Source organism: Oncorhynchus clarkii, chromosome 17 (assembly GCF_045791955.1).
Source record: "Oncorhynchus clarkii lewisi isolate Uvic-CL-2024 chromosome 17, UVic_Ocla_1.0, whole genome shotgun sequence".
NCBI lineage: Eukaryota > Metazoa > Chordata > Actinopteri > Salmoniformes > Salmonidae > Oncorhynchus > Oncorhynchus clarkii.
Window position 1 is genome coordinate 82605428 of NC_092163.1, and position 12831 is coordinate 82618258.

Below are 12831 nucleotides of genomic sequence, written 5' to 3' on the forward strand. Positions count from 1 at the left end.
ATCACCATGACGATAATCCCTGGATCTAGGGTGTATGTGGGGGGGGGGGAGGGAGGGGGGGGGGGGCGGCAGCTCATATATAGAGTGTATAGGTTCTGTAATACCTATAGATTGAGAGAGCTCTTTTCTGTGTATGTCATGATTGTACTGTGCCACCCATACACACACACACACCACAATAGCTTGTTGAATTCACTGTACTGTAGATGGATAGATAGCCACGACTTCAGGTCATTGATTTCACCTCGTTAATAACTGTGTCTCTAAAGAAGAGTCTGTGTAGACAGTCGGTGTGATGTCACACTAACACTAGTTTTGCTTCGTTGCACAAATTATACTAATGAGCTGTTTTCTAATCTGGACTTTCATGGTTTCTCATGGTGAAAGAGTATAATCTGAGACGACATTATGAAACGAAACACGCGGACACACACGCGGACGCAACTGTCAAGGCCAGTTTTATTTTGGCAGAAGAGATCGCTAAATCAGCCCGGCCATTTACGGAGGGGGATTTCATCAAAAACTGCATGATTAAAGTTTGTGACGAAGTTTGCCCAGAAAAAGGCAACTCTTTTTAAATGTGAGTCTGAGCAGAAACACCATTGCCGAGAGAGTAGACCAGTTGTCCATCAATCTAAAAGAGCAGCTTGTGAAAAAGGGAAAAGATTTTATTGCATATTCCTTGGCTGTGGATGAGAGCACCGACATTTCTGACATTGCCCAGTTGTCAATTTTCATCCGCGGAGTGGACTCCAACCTAAGCGTGACAGAGGAGTTTTTGGCTTTACGTCCTATGCATGGCACAACTACGGGGCATGATTTGTATGAAGAGGTGTCAAGATGTGTAAATGAGATGGAGCTGCCTTGGGAAACTCGTGGGTTTGACAACCGACGGAGCACCTGCGATGTGTGGACACAGGAGCGGACTGGTGGCGAAGATACGGGAAAAGATGCAAGAGGAAAACGCGACAGGTGAGCTGACAGCTTATCATTGTATCATACACCAGGAAGCGTTGTGCGGTAAAGCCTTGAAAATGGAGCATGTAATGAGCATCATCACGCGCACAGTTAACTTTATCAGAGCCAAAGGTTTGAATCACCGCCAGTTCAAGGCATTTCTGACGGAGTTAGAAACGGAGCATGGTGATTTGCCTTATCACACAGAGGTGCGATGGCTAAGCCAGGGAAAGGTGCTTCAAAGATGTTTCGAGCTTCGTGAGGAGATTTGTCTGTTCTTGGACAGCAAAGGGAAAGACACAACACAACTCCGAGACGAAATGTTTCTGTGTGAAATGGCTTTTCTGTGTGACATTACGAGTCATCTGAATGCAATAAACTTGCAGCTGCAGGGTCGGGATCGTGTCATCTCTGATATGTACAGTACAGTGAAGGCATTTAAAACCAAACTGACTCTGTGGGAGACGCAGATGCGGAAAGAAAATTTGAGCCACTTTCCCAGCTGCCAGACCATGAAAGAGAAGCTCTCTACCAGTGCGTTCCCGAGCACACAGTTGGCTGATAAAATAGGTATGCTTGCCGCTGACTTTCGACGCCGATTTGCTGACTTTGAAGCACAAAAAAGCAGGTTGGAACTGCTCGGTAACCCATTTGCTGTTGACGTGGAAAGCTCACCACCAAACCTCCAAATGGAGTTGATTGACCTCCAATGCAATGATGCACTGAGGGCAAAATATGCGGCAGTGGGTGCTGCGGAGTTCGCCCGTTTCCTCCCCGGCACAATGCCCCAGCTGCGCATCCAGGCTGCTCAAACGTTGTCTATGTTTGGCAGCACATACCTGTGTGAACAACTGTTTTCTTTGATGAACCTGAACAAAACATCACACAGAAGTCGACTTACTGCTGAACACCTCCACTCAATTCTGAGGATTTCTTCAGCTCAGCAGCCTTACCCCGAACATTGATGAACTTGTGGAAAAGATGGGACACCACCAAGTATCACGCAGCACAGCTGGCCCTTGGATGTACACAGAGAGCTAACATTAATAATATGCATGTCAATCTCTACTGGCTCAAAGTGGAGGAGAGATTGACTTTATCACTACTTTATCACTATTTGTGAGAGGTATTGTATATGTTGAATGCACAGAGCTGTCTATCTAAACTAATAGCACACAGCTCAGACACTCATGCATACCCTACAAGACATGCCACCAGAGGTCTCTTCACAGTCTCCAAGTCCAGAACAGACTATGGGAGGCGCACAGTACTACACAGAGCCATGACTACATGGAACTCTATTCCACAGTACTACATAGAGCCATGACTACATGGAACTCTATTCCACAGCACTACATAGAGCCATGACTACATGGAACTCTATTCCACAGTACTACATAGAGCCATGACTACATGGAACTCTATTCCACAGTACTACATAGAGCCATGACTACATGGAACTCTATTCCACAGTACTACATAGAGACATGACTACATGGAACTCTATTCCACAGTACTACATAGAGCCATGACTACATGGAACTCTATTCCACAGTACTACAGAGAGCCATGACTACATGGAACTCTATTCCACAGTACTACATAGAGCCATGACTACATGGAACTCTATTCCACAGTACTACATAGAGCCATGACTACATGGAACTCTATTCCACAGTACTACATAGAGCCATGACTACATGGAACTCTATTCCACAGTACTACATAGAGCCATGACTACATGGAACTCTATTCCACAGTACTACACAGAGCCATGACTACATGGAACTCTATTCCACAGTACTACATAGAGCCATGACTACATGGAACTCTATTCCACAGTACTACATAGAGCCATGACTACATGGAACTCTATTCCACAGTACTACATAGAGCCATGACTACATGGAACTCTATTCCACAGTACTACATAGAGCCATGACTACATGGAACTCTATTCCACAGTACTACATAGAGCCATGACTACATGGAACTCTATTCCACAGTACTACATAGTACTACATAGAGCCATGACTACATGGAACTCTATTCCACAGTACTACATAGAGCCATGACTACATGGAACTCTATTCCACAGTACTACATAGAGCCATGACTACATGGAACTCTATTCCACAGTACTACATAGAGCCATGACTACATGGAACTCTATTCCACAGTACTACATAGAGCCATGACTACATGGAACTCTATTCCACAGTACTACATAGAGCCATGACTACATGGAACTCTATTCCACAGTACTACATAGAGCCATGACTACATGGAACTCTATTCCACAGTACTACATAGAGCCATGACTACATGGAACTCTATTCCACAGTACTACATAGAGCCATGACTACATGGAACTCTATTCCACAGTACTACATAGAGCCATGACTACATGGAATTCTCTATTCCACAGTACTACACATAGAGCCATGACTACATGGAACTCTATTCCACAGTACTACATAGAGCCATGACTACATGGAACTCTATTCCACAGTACTACATAGAGCCATGACTACATGGAACTCTATTCCACAGTACTACATAGAGCCATGACTACATGGAACTCTATTCCACAGTACTACATAGGAACTCTATTCCACAGTACTACATAGAGCCATGACTACATGGAACTATAGAGCCATGACTACATGGAACTCTATTCCAGTACTACACAGAGCCATGACTACATGGAACTCTATTCCACAGTACTACATAGAGCCATGACTACATGGAACTCTATTCCACAGTACTACATAGAGCCATGACTACATGGAACTCTATTCCACAGTACTACATAGAGACATGACTACATGGAACTCTATTCCACAGTACTACATAGAGCCATGACTACATGGAACTCTATTCCACAGTACTACATAGAGCCATGACTACATGGAACTCTATTCCACAGTACTACACAGAGCCATGGATAGACTGACTACATGGAACTCTATTCCACAGTACTACATAGAGCCATGACTACATGGAACTCTATTCCACAGTACTACATAGAGCCATGACTACATGGAACTCTATTCCACAGTACTACATAGAGCCATGACTACATGGAACTCTATTCCACAGTACTACACAGAGCCATGACTACATGGAACTCTATTCCACAGTACTACATAGAGCCATGACTACATGGAACTCTATTCCACAGTACTACATAGAGCCATGACTACATGGAACTCTATTCCACAGTACTACATAGAGACATGACTACATGGAACTCTATTCCACAGTACTACATAGAGCCATGACTACATGGAACTCTATTCCACAGTACTACATAGAGCCATGACTACATGGAACTCTATTCCACAGTACTACACAGAGCCATGACTACATGGAACTCTATTCCACAGTACTACATAGAGACATGACTACATGGAACTCTATTCCACAGTACTACATAGAGCCATGACTACATGGAACTCTATTCCACAGTACTACAGAGAGCCATGACTACATGGAACTCTATTCCACAGTACTACATAGAGCCATGACTACATGGAACTCTATTCCACAGTACTACATAGAGCCATGACTACATGGAACTCTATTCCACAGTACTACATAGAGCCATGACTACATGGAACTCTATTCCACAGTACTACATAGAGACATGACTACATGGAACTCTATTCCACAGTACTACATAGAGACATGACTACATGGAACTCTATTCCACAGTACTACATAGAGACATGACTACATGGAACTCTATTCCACAGTACTACATAGAGCCATGACTACATGGAACTCTATTCCACAGTACTACATAGAGCCATGACTACATGGAACTCTATTCCACAGTACTACATAGAGCCATGACTACATGGAACTCTATTCCACAGTACTACATAGAGCCATGACTACATGGAACTCTATTCCACAGTACTACATAGAGCCATGACTACATGGAACTCTATTCCACAGTACTACATAGAGCCATGATTACATGGAACTCTATTCCACAGTACTACATAGAGCCATGACTACATGGAACTCTATTCCACAGTACTACATAGAGACATGACTACATGGAACTCTATTCCACAGTACTACATAGAGCCATGACTACATGGAACTCTATTCCACAGTACTACATAGAGCCATGACTACATGGAACTCTATTCCACAGTACTACATAGAGCCATGACTACATGGAACTCTATTCCACAGTACTACATAGAGCCATGACTACATGGAACTCTATTCCACAGTACTACATAGAGCCATGATTACATGGAACTCTATTCCACAGTACTACATAGAGCCATGACTACATGGAACTCTATTCCACAGTACTACATAGAGACATGACTACATGGAACTCTATTCCACAGTACTACATAGAGCCATGACTACATGGAACTCTATTCCACAGTACTACATAGAGCCATGACTACATGGAACTCTATTCCACAGTACTACATAGAGCCATGACTACATGGAACTCTATTCCACAGTACTACATAGAGCCATGACTACATGGAACTCTATTCCACAGTACTACATAGAGCCATGACTACACGGAACTCTATTCCACAGTACTACATAGAGCCATGACTACATGGAACTCTATTCCACAGTACTACATAGAGCCATGACTACATGGAACTCTATTCCACAGTACTACATAGAGCCATGACTACATGGAACTCTATTCCACAGTACTACATAGAGCCATGACTACATGGAACTCTATTCCACAGTACTACATAGAGCCATGACTACATGGAACTCTATTCCACAGTACTACATAGAGCCATGACTACATGGAACTCTATTCCACAGTACTACATAGAGCCATGATTACATGGAACTCTATTCCACAGTACTACATAGAGCCATGACTACATGGAACTCTATTCCACAGTACTACATAGAGCCATGACTACATGGAACTCTATTCCACAGTACTACATAGAGCCATGACTACATGGAACTCTATTCCACAGTACTACATAGAGCCATGATTACATGGAACTCTATTCCACAGTACTACATAGAGCCATGACTACATGGAACTCTATTCCACAGTACTACATAGAGCCATGACTACATGGAACTCTATTCCACAGTACTACATAGAGCCATGACTACATGGAACTCTATTCCACAGTACTACATAGAGCCATGATTACATGGAACTCTATTCCACAGTACTACACAGAGCCATGACTACATGGAACTCTATTCCACAGTACTACATAGAGCCATGATTACATGGAACTCTATTCCACAGTACTACATAGAGCCATGACTACATGGAACTCTATTCCACAGTACTACATAGAGCCATGACTACATGGAACTCTATTCCACAGTACTACATAGAGCCATGATTACATGGAACTCTATTCCACAGTACTACATAGAGCCATGACTACATGGAACTCTATTCCACAGTACTACATAGAGCCATGACTACATGGAACTCTATTCCACAGTACTACATAGAGCCATGACTACATGGAACTCTATTCCACAGTACTACATAGAGCCATGACTACATGGAACTCTATTCCACAGTACTACATAGAGCCATGACTACATGGAACTCTATTCCACAGTACTACATAGAGCCATGACTACATGGAACTCTATTCCACAGTACTACATAGAGACATGACTACATGGAACTCTATTCCACAGTACTACATAGAGCCATGACTACATGGAACTCTATTCCACAGTACTACATAGAGCCATGACTACATGGAACTCTATTCCACAGTACTACATAGAGCCATGACTACATGGAACTCTATTCCACAGTACTACATAGAGCCATGACTACATGGAACTCTATTCCACAGTACTACATAGAGCCATGATTACATGGAACTCTATTCCACAGTACTACATAGAGCCATGACTACATGGAACTCTATTCCACAGTACTACATAGAGCCATGACTACATGGAACTCTATTCCACAGTACTACATAGAGCCATGACTACATGGAACTCTATTCCACAGTACTACATAGAGCCATGACTACATGGAACTCTATTCCACAGTACTACATAGAGCCATGACTACATGGAACTCTATTCCACAGTACTACATAGAGACATGACTACATGGAACTCTATTCCACAGTACTACATAGAGACATGACTACATGGAACTCTATTCCACAGTACTACATAGAGCCATGACTACATGGAACTCTATTCCACAGTACTACATAGAGCCATGACTACATGGAACTCTATTCCACAGTACTACATAGAGCCATGACTACATGGAACTCTATTCCACAGTACTACATAGAGACATGACTACATGGAACTCTATTCCACAGTACTACATAGAGCCATGACTACATGGAACTCTATTCCACAGTACTACATAGAGCCATGACTACATGGAACTCTATTCCACAGTACTACATAGAGCCATGACTACATGGAACTCTATTCCACAGTACTACATAGAGACATGACTACATGGAACTCTATTCCACAGTACTACATAGAGCCATGACTACATGGAACTCTATTCCACAGTACTACATAGAGCCATGACTACATGGAACTCTATTCCACAGTACTACATAGAGCCATGACTACATGGAACTCTATTCCACAGTACTACATAGAGCCATGACTACATGGAACTCTATTCCACAGTACTACATAGAGCCATGACTACATGGAACTCTATTCCACAGTACTACATAGAGCCATGACTACATGGAACTCTATTCCACAGTACTACATAGAGCCATGACTACATGGAACTCTATTCCACAGTACTACATAGAGCCATGACTACATGGAACTCTATTCCACAGTACTACATAGAGCCATGACTACATGGAACTCTATTCCACAGTACTACATAGAGCCATGACTACATGGAACTCTATTCCACAGTACTACATAGAGCCATGACTACATGGAACTCTATTCCACAGTACTACATAGAGCCATGACTACATGGAACTCTATTCCACAGTACTACACAGAGCCATGACTACATGGAACTCTATTCCACAGTACTACATAGAGCCATGACTACATGGAACTCTATTCCACAGTACTACATAGAGCCATGACTACATGGAACTCTATTCCACAGTACTACATAGAGCCATGACTACATGGAACTCTATTCCACAGTACTACATAGAGCCATGACTACATGGAACTCTATTCCACAGTACTACATAGAGCCATGACTACATGGAACTCTATTCCACAGTACTACATAGAGCCATGACTACATGGAACTCTATTCCACAGTACTACATAGAGACATGACTACATGGAACTCTATTCCACAGTACTACATAGAGCCATGACTACATGGAACTCTATTCCACAGTACTACACAGAGCCATGACTACATGGAACTCTATTCCACAGTACTACATAGAGACATGACTACATGGAACTCTATTCCACAGTACTACATAGAGCCATGACTACATGGAACTCTATTCCACAGTACTACATAGAGCCATGACTACATGGAACTCTATTCCACAGTACTACATAGAGCCATGACTACATGGAACTCTATTCCACAGTACTACACAGAGCCATGACTACATGGAACTCTATTCCACAGTACTACATAGAGACATGACTACATGGAACTCTATTCCACAGTACTACATAGAGCCATGACTACATGGAACTCTATTCCACAGTACTACATAGAGCCATGACTACATGGAACTCTATTCCACAGTACTACATAGAGCCATGACTACATGGAACTCTATTCCACAGTACTACACAGAGCCATGACTACATGGAACTCTATTCCACAGTACTACATAGAGACATGACTACATGGAACTCTATTCCACAGTACTACATAGAGCCATGACTACATGGAACTCTATTCCACAGTACTACATAGAGCCATGACTACATGGAACTCTATTCCACAGTACTACATAGAGCCATGACTACATGGAACTCTATTCCACAGTACTACATAGAGCCATGACTACATGGAACTCTATTCCACAGTACTACATAGAGCCATGACTACATGGAACTCTATTCCACAGTACTACATAGAGACATGACTACATGGAACTCTATTCCACAGTACTACATAGAGACATGACTACATGGAACTCTATTCCACAGTACTACACAGAGCCATGACTACATGGAACTCTATTCCACAGTACTACATAGAGACATGACTACATGGAACTCTATTCCACAGTACTACATAGAGACATGACTACATGGAACTCTATTCCACAGTACTACATAGAGACATGACTACATGGAACTCTATTCCACAGTACTACATAGAGCCATGACTACATGGAACTCTATTCCACAGTACTACATAGAGCCATGACTACATGGAACTCTATTCCACAGTACTACATAGAGACATGACTACATGGAACTCTATTCCACAGTACTACATAGAGCCATGACTACATGGAACTCTATTCCACAGTACTACATAGAGCCATGACTACATGGAACTCTATTCCACAGTACTACACAGAGCCATGACTACATGGAACTCTATTCCACAGTACTACATAGAGACATGACTACATGGAACTCTATTCCACAGTACTACATAGAGCCATGACTACATGGAACTCTATTCCACAGTACTACATAGAGCCATGACTACATGGAACTCTATTCCACAGTACTACATAGAGCCATGACTACATGGAACTCTATTCCACAGTACTACATAGAGACATGACTACATGGAACTCTATTCCACAGTACTACATAGAGCCATGACTACATGGAACTCTATTCCACAGTACTACATAGAGACATGACTACACGGAACTCTATTCCACAGTACTACATAGAGCCATGACTACATGGAACTCTATTCCACAGTACTACATAGAGCCATGACTACATGGAACTCTATTCCACAGTACTACATAGAGACATGACTACATGGAACTCTATTCCACAGTACTACATAGAGACATGACTACATGGAACTCTATTCCACAGTACTACATAGAGCCATGACTACATGGAACTCTATTCCACAGTACTACATAGAGACATGACTACATGGAACTCTATTCCACAGTACTACATAGAGCCATGACTACATGGAACTCTATTCCACAGTACTACATAGAGACATGACTACATGGAACTCTATTCCACAGTACTACATAGAGCCATGACTACATGGAACTCTATTCCACAGTACTACATAGAGCCATGACTACATGGAACTCTATTCCACAGTACTACATAGAGACATGACTACATGGAACTCTATTCCACAGTACTACATAGAGCCATGACTACATGGAACTCTATTCCACATCAAGTATTTTGTTTTTATAAAGTAGCTCATGCAGTAAAAAACAGATAAAAATACACCTTATGGAAGAGCAGGATTATGAAGCAACACAAACATAGACACATGGATACAAACACACGATAACATACGGACTTTACAAACATATACACATTGATTTTGTTATCGATATGTGGTAGTAGAGTAGGGGCCTGAGGGCACACACTTAATATGTTGTATAATCTGCTATGAATGTATTGTAATGTTTTTAAAATGTATAACTGCCTTCATTTTGCTGAACCCCAGGAAGATCCGTAGTAAATACAAAGTACATAACATCATTTTGGGAACCAATCACCACACAGCGCAGACATCACATGACACGGGTCATAACATCATTCTGAGAACCAATCACCACACAGAGCAGACATCACATAACACGGGTCATAATATCATTCTGAGAACCAATCACCACACAGTGCAGACATCACATGACACGGGTCATAATATCATTCAGAGAACCAATCACCACACAGCGCAGACATCACATGACACAGGTCATAACATCATTCAGAGAACCAATCACCACACAGCGCAGACATCACATGACACGGGTCATAACACCATTCTGGTTCATGCTGCTCAGGATATTTATTTAATTATCTTTCCTTGCTCCTGTCTTGGAGCAGTGGTAACGGGGCAGTCACGCAGCAACAAGAGTCTCAGTTCATAACTTTCGTCAAGCTAGAAAATAATTTACTCCCCTTTTTTAACTAATCACAAACATTCCAGAAACACACTCGGGGGGGGGGGGTAACAATCAGAATTACATTTTGCATAGTAGTAAATTAGCAAAGACATTGAGTTCTTTATTTACAATTATTATATAGATTTTAAAAAATGTAATCATGAATACAAGAAGTCGGATGTTAGAGAATACTATTGACATCCATCAATGAGCTGGTAGGCCACATTTCACCGTTAGCATTTCAACGTCTTCTTTGTTCCACAACATGCATGCTGCTAAGTACAGTATATAGAGGTGAACTATTGCAATAAGCATGATAATTAATAGGATACATCATTATTATAGGTCAGTTTCAATAGTGTTGTCGACAGTTGGATGGGTTAGTGTAGCATGGTGTGATTTAACCAACAGCTTGGAGATGCTGTGTAGCATGGTGGGATTTAACCAACAGCTTGGAGATGCTGTGTTGCATGGCGTGATTTGACCAACAGCTTAGAGATGCTGTGTAGCATGGTGTGATTTGACCAACAGCTTGGAGATGCTTTGTAGCATGGTGGGATTTAACCAACAGCTTGGAGATGCTGTGTAGCATGGTGTGATTTGACCAACAGCTTGGAGATGCTGTGTAGCATGGTGTGATTTGACCAACAGCTTGGAGATGCTGTGTAGCATGGTGGGATTTAACCAACAGCTTGGAGATGCTGTGTAGCATGGTGTGATTTGACCAACAGCTTGGAGATGCTGTGTAGCATGGTGTGATTTGACCAACAGCTTGGAGATGCTGTGTAGCATGGTGTGATTTGACCAACAGCTTGGAGATGCTGTGTAGCATGGTGGGATTTAACCAACAGCTTGGAGATGCTGTGTAGCATGGTGTGATTTGACCAACAGCTTGGAGATGCTGTGTAGCATGGTGTGATTTGACCAACAGCTTGGAGATGCTGTGTAGCATGGTGTGATTTGACCAACAGCTTGGAGATGCTGTGTAGCATGGTGTGATTTGACCAACAGCTTGAAGATGCTGTGTAGCATGGTGTGATTTGACCAACAGCTTGGAGATGCTGTGTAGCATGGTGTGATTTGACCAACAGCTTAGAGATACTGTTGAGCATGGTGTGATTTGACCAACAGCTTAGAGATACTGTTGAGCATGGTGTGATTTGACCAACAGCTTAGAGATGCTGTGTAGCATGGTGTGATTTGACCAACAGCTTAGAGATCAGGACCTTGCCCCCCTCTAGTATCAGGACCCCCCCCCTGTTGTATCAGGACCACCATGTAGTATCAGGACCCCCCCCCTGTTGTATCAGGACCCCCCTGTAGTATCAGGACCCCCCCCCCTGTTGTATCAGGACCCCCCCTGTAGTATCAGGACCACCCCCTCTAGTATCAGGACCCCCCCCCTGTTGTATCAGGAACCCACCTGTAGTATCAGGACCCCCCCCCCGTAGTATCAGTTTGACCTTTTAAATGACCGTGAATAAGAGACGGGGACCTGATCCTAGATCAGCACTCGAAAACAAAACATGAATACAAGCCCTGATTGGTAATGACGTCTGTTATAGAGTTATTTAGTAGTGTTTAGTAGAACACAGCCCACTAGCCTGAACGGATCCTCTTAGGAGACATTCCTCTGTGTATTAGTAGAAAACTCTACTAATCACTGCGTCATCTTAGAGCTGAATGTATAGATTTAATGTATAGATTTAATGTATATATGGGAGAATGGTGAACCTTCAGTTGAAGTTTTTTTGATGTAAATTGTTTTACAGAAAAACAAAGATTTTTTTTTTTTTTTAAACGTTGATAGAAAAGCGTT